The following is a 6,000-nucleotide window of genomic DNA, read 5'->3' as shown; positions in this document are numbered from 1 at the left end:
AAACAAAGGTCATACATAAAATACCACATACAATACCTAATCAGTTTTACTGTAGCAGCTCCTTAGACTCAATGATCTGCCAGCCTCAGCTTTATTTTGTAGTACAGATTAGAGGCATGTACCACCATTTCTGGCTCCTAAAGGCTTTTAAATTAGAAGATGTTTATGCTGTCCTTTCAACCTTGGGTCAAAATTAGTACCCATATCAAATATGCTCCCAAATAAAGCCCCCAAAATAAACTATATGGATAAGTACTTATATACACATACAATAGGGAAAGATGAACCTGTGGATTTGTTCAATCAAGTCACATTTAAGTACTTATGTACCTGGCACTATGAGTACCCAAAAAAAGTAAAAACAGGTCTGGATTGGTTTGTTGATTTGTTTTTTTTTTGTTTTTTTAATATATCACACAAGTCTTTTATTAGCATAGAAAATAGAAACAAGATTAGAAGTCTTAAGAGTCACTGAGTTCTTTAAAGTGGGGGCATTTTAACTTTACAACCCCAGGGAAGAGTTGAGAATTAGCTGGTCATCTCCAATGCCTCCAGAATGGTTATTCTTCTCTAGTTGGAAGTTTGTCCTTAAATTACCTGATGAACCTCATCCTGATTTCTGTCACCCATCTCCTTTCAGCATGTTCTGAAAAAACTTCACACCCACTGCCATCTGGACCATCTTCAGGATTCCCCTCAACATCCCACACAAGAGATTAGAATAAATGAGGGATGAGTTGTTATCAAGAAGCCCCACAAATTCAACTAAGGGATTATTTTCCAAGATCAGGGAGAATTTGTCACTGGCTAGGCTATAGTTAGTGATGCCCAGGTACAATTTAAATGCTACATTGGCAATGACATCACTTTCCCAAAGTCATGGTACCTGCCAACATTTGCCCAATCCCTGAAATCTTGAAATGGACATCACTCCCCTTTTTTTTTCAGTTGTTTGTTCACATCTTAATCATTTTTATAGTCCTTGCAAAGCTGTGTGACCAGAGCTTCATGAATTAGGGTAAAAAGCTGAAAACTCATTTTCTTGTTCTTAGTGCCCTGGTTTGCTTAACCTACCTTAATAGGTTACCAGCCACCAATACTTTAGAACTGTTCAGCTAGGACGTGTCCATCTTCAACAATGAGATGAACCAAACCAGTTCCAATAGAGCAGTATGAACTGAATCAGCTACACCCAGCAAAAGAACTCTGAGAGATGACTATGAACATGGAATTCCCAGTCCCTCTGTTTTTGTCCGCCTGCATTTTTTATTTCCTTCACAGGCTAATTGTACACTATTTCAAAGTCCGACTCTTTTTGTACAACAAAACAACTGTTTGGACATGTATACATATATTATATTTAATTTATACTTTAACATATTGAACATGTATTGGTCAACCTGCCATCTGCAGTGGGGGGGAAGGAGGGGAAAAAATTGTAACAAAAGATTTGGCAATTGTCAATGCTGTAAAATTACCCATGCATATATCTGGTAAATAAAAAGCTATAATTAAAAAAAAAAAAAAAGAACTGTTCATCTATTCCTTGTTATCCTTATCTCTATCCTTTCCCTCCTCCATTTTCCCAGCCCTGTTGTGGTCTAGCATTGGCTATATAACTCAATTCAAGAATGTATTAACTGCTTCATGTACAATTCACAGCAACAGGGATACACTGAGCCAAAAACAAATCTCTACCTTTGAGCTTACATTCTACTATGAAATATATACAAAGGAATTAGGATGGATACTGGCAATTGAGATGAGGAAAAAACTTGTATGAGGTATTCCATGTGAGCTGACCTTTACAAGGGTAAAGGATTCCAAGAAGCAAAGAGAAGAAGGATGAACATTCCTGCCATGAGAGTATGGTATCAAAGGAGAAAATATAATGTCCTGTATTGGCAACAGTAAATAGACCAGTTGAGGATGAGATATAAGAGTGCATAAAAAGTAATGCAAAATAAGCATGAAAAAAGACTGGAGCCAGAGTATAAAGGTTTAAGTACCAAATAGAAGAGTTTGTATTTTATTCTATTCTAGAATACTCTGATCTCATAGAAAAGACTATAGAATCATCAGATCTAAATAAATGTCTCTAAGTTTATTACTCTTTTAAAAAAAGCTAAAGAGTTCAAATTTTAATTAAAGGAATAACATATGAATATCTAAGTACATGTAAGATATATACAGAGTTTATGAGAAGTAATCTCAGAATGGAAGACTTCCTATAAAATGTGAGATTTAAGCTGACACAAGGGAAGCCACGAAGACTAAGAGATGAGGGAGAAGAATGTTCTTTCTTGGCAGAGAAGGCAGCCAACACAAAAGCACCAAGACTAGAAAGGGGAACAACAAATATCTGGATTCATAGATCATGAATGAGAGTAAAGTATAAGAAAACTGAGAAATTATGAAGAACTTTAAGTGCCATACAAATAATTATATTTGATTCTAGTAATAATAGAGAGCCCCTGGAGTTTTGACCTATATGTTAGGGAAATCACCTTGGCAGCTAAATAATTTAAGGATGGATAAAAGTAGAGAGAAACTTTTATCAGCCATTTAAACAGTAGTCCAGATGGACAGGTGGATGAGATTAGGCAGGATATTATAGGAAAACAGGAAACATATCATGAAAAAAGAAAGAACAAAATCTGTCAGAAGACTGGATATATGGAATGAATGAGAGCTGAATTGAGGATTACATCAAAGTTGCAAACATGGATGACTTGAGAGAATGTTAAGGATCCTTGACAATAATAGAGAAGTTCAGAAGAGGGCAGGATTTAGGAAATAAAATAGTAAATTCCATCATGTATCTGTTGAGTTTGAGCTGCCTATATGACATCCATCTCAAGATGTACAAAAGACAGTTGGTGATAAAACTACTATTTCAGTAGAGAGACTAGTGCTTGATAACAGTATAAATCTAGAAAGCATATTTGTACAAAGATAACTGAACCCATAAGAGTTGATGTAAATCATGAATTAGCTAATATTCCCAAGTCTGAAACTCTCTTCTAAGTTCCTGTCCTGAATTTCCAGTTGCTGCTAAACTTGTATATCTTGCCAGTACACTTGACACATACTCAACTACACTCTTCATCTTCCCCAAAAAATAATAACTCCTTTTTATGAACAATTTTCAGATGGTGAAATTAAAGTCATTTCTAGTCACATGAAAAAATGGTCTAAATCACTATTGATTAAAGAAATGCAGATTAAGATAACTCTGAAGTACTATTTCACATTTCTCTGGCTAAGATGACAGGAAAAGATAATGATAAATGTTGGAGGGAATATAGAAAAACTGAAATACTAATGCATTGTCGATGGAGTGGTGAATTGATCCAACCATTCTGGAGAGCAATTTGGAATCATACTTTTTGATCCAGCAGGGTCTCTACTGTGTCTGTATCCCAAAGAGATCATAAAAAAGGAGGAAAGGATCCACATGTGCAAAAATGTTTGTAGCAGCTCTTTTTGTAGTGGCAAGGAACTAGAAAATGAGTGAATGCACATCAATTGGGGAATGGCTATGTTATAGTGTATGAATATAATGGAATATTATTGTTCTATAAGAAATGAGGAGCAGGTTGATTTCAGAAAAGTCTGGAAAGACTCGCATGAACTGATGCTGAATAGAACCAAGAGAACATTGTACACAGCAGCAACAAAATTATGTAATGATCAACTGTGATAGACTTGGCTCTTTTCAACAATGAAGTGATTGAAGGCAATTTCAATAGACTTGGCATGGAAAGAGCATGCATCCAGAGAGAGAACAATGGAAAATCAAGGTGGATCAAAGCATAGTATTTTTCATTTTGTTGTTTGTCTGCTTGTTTTTTTCTCACTTTTTTTTCTTTCACCTTTTGATCTGATTTTTCTTGCGCAGCATGACAAATATGGAAATATGTTTAGAAAAATTATATATGTAACTTATATTGGATTGCTTTTTCTCAATGGGAGGAGAGGAAGAAAAATTTGGAACACAAGATTTTTTTTTTTTTAATTTTTATTTATTTTTTTTTATTAATTTTTTTTATTTTATTTTATAATTATAACATTTTTTTGACAGTACATATGCATGGGTAATTTTTTACAACATTATCCCTTGCACTTACTTCTATTCAGATTTTTTTCCCTTCCTCCCCCAACCCCCTCCCCCAGATGGCAAGCAGTCTTATATATGTTAAATATATTACAGTATAATTTAGATACAATATATGTGTGTAGAACCAAATTTTTTGTTGCACAGGAAGAATTGGATTCAGAAGGTAAAAATAACAGTTTACATTCATTTCCCAGTGTTCCTTTTCTGGATGTAGCTGGTTCTGTCCATCATTAATCAATTGGAATTGGATTAGCTCTTCTCTATGTTGAAGAAATCCACTTCCATCAGCATACATCCTTGTACAGTATCATTGTTGAAGTGTATAATGATCTTCTGGTTCTGCTCGTTTCACTCAGCATCAGTTGATGTAAGTCTCTCCAAGCCTCTCTGTATTTCTCCTGTTGGTCATTTCTTATAGAACAATAATATTCCATAACATTCATATACCATAGTTTACCCAACCATTCTCCAATTGATGGACATCCATTCATCTTCCAGCTTCTAGCCACTATGAAAAGGGCTGCCACAAACATTTTGGCACATACAGGACCCTTTCCCTTCTCTAGTAGTTCCTTGGGGTATAAGCCCAGTAGTAGTATGGATGGGTCAAAGGGTATGCACATTTTGATAACTTTTTGGGCATAATTCCAGATTGCTCTCCAGAATGGTTGGATTCTTTCACAACTCCACCAACAATGCATCAGTGTCCCAGTTTTCCCACAGCCCCTCCAACATTCATCGTTATTTGTTCCTGTCATCTTAGCCAATCTGACAGGTGTGTAATGATACCTCAGAGTTGTCTTAATTTGCATTTCTCTGATCATTAGTGATTTGGAACACTCTTTCATATGAGTGGAAATAGTTTTAATTTCATCATCTGAAAATTGTCTGTTCATATCCTTTGACCATTTATCAATTGGAGAATGGCTTGATTTCTTATAAATTAAAGTCAATTCTCTGTATATTTGGAGATGAGGCCTTTATCAGAACCTTTAACTGTAAAAATTTTTTCCCAATTTGTTACTTCCCTTCTAATCTTGTTTGCATTAGTTTTGTTTGTGCAGAAACTTTTCAATTTGGTGTAATCAAAATGTTCTATTTTGTGATCAATAATGGTCTCTAGTTCTCCCTTGGACACAAACTCCTTCCTCCTCCACAAGTCTGAGAGGTAAACCATCCCAGGAACACAAGATTTTGAGAAGGTAAATATTGAAAACTATTTTTACATGTATTTGGAAAAATAAAAAGCTATTAAAATACTTCCCTTTCATTTGTCTATTTCTATCGATGATACCACTATTTTAGTCAAGCAGGCTGGAAATGTGAGTTATGATTGACTCTTCTTTCTTTTTATTCCAATCTGGATTTAAGCAGTCACTTCATTCTCCTTCACAATATTTCTTAAATTTTTCCCCTTCTCTACATTCCTCCAGCTACTTACTTGATCAGCTGTCCTATTAGAATAGCTTCCTAAGGAGCATTTCCATTTCCTGTCTCTCTCTTCTATCTATGCTTCACATTCTGTCAGACTGATCCTCTTAAAGTAAGCTCTGTCAGAAAACCTGAGCTTAAATCCTAACTCTGATGCTCACTAGCCTTGTGACCTTGGGCAAATCCTGTTACCTCTCAGAACCCTTGAATACAGTGAAGATAATAATGTTTATGTGGTACTGCTTTTCTCAAAATGTTGCCATGAGGGAAGCTCTCCATACAGTTTATTATTTCTAAAAACAAATGGAAAAAAGTTCTAATTTTATCACTTCCCTATTCAAAATCCTTCAGGGGTACAGCATTTTCCCCAAAACAAAATTCTTCATTCTGCAGATAGCAAATGTTTGCTCTGATGTCAGAGGACTTCAGTTTCAAATCTAATTTAATGC

The 6,000-nt window shown here is 35.1% G+C and overlaps 1 pseudogene; it reads right to left on the bottom strand.

Moving 5' to 3' along the window:
* Positions 1 to 560: 560 nt before the first annotated feature.
* The window catches only part of LOC141552851 (trafficking protein particle complex subunit 3-like), a 58,158-nt pseudogene continuing 52,718 nt past the window's right edge, over positions 561 to 6,000 (bottom strand).

This window comes from Sminthopsis crassicaudata, chromosome 2 (genome assembly GCF_048593235.1).
Source record: "Sminthopsis crassicaudata isolate SCR6 chromosome 2, ASM4859323v1, whole genome shotgun sequence".
Classification (NCBI taxonomy): domain Eukaryota; kingdom Metazoa; phylum Chordata; class Mammalia; order Dasyuromorphia; family Dasyuridae; genus Sminthopsis; species Sminthopsis crassicaudata.
This window is presented reverse-complemented; position numbering and strand designations above follow the sequence as displayed.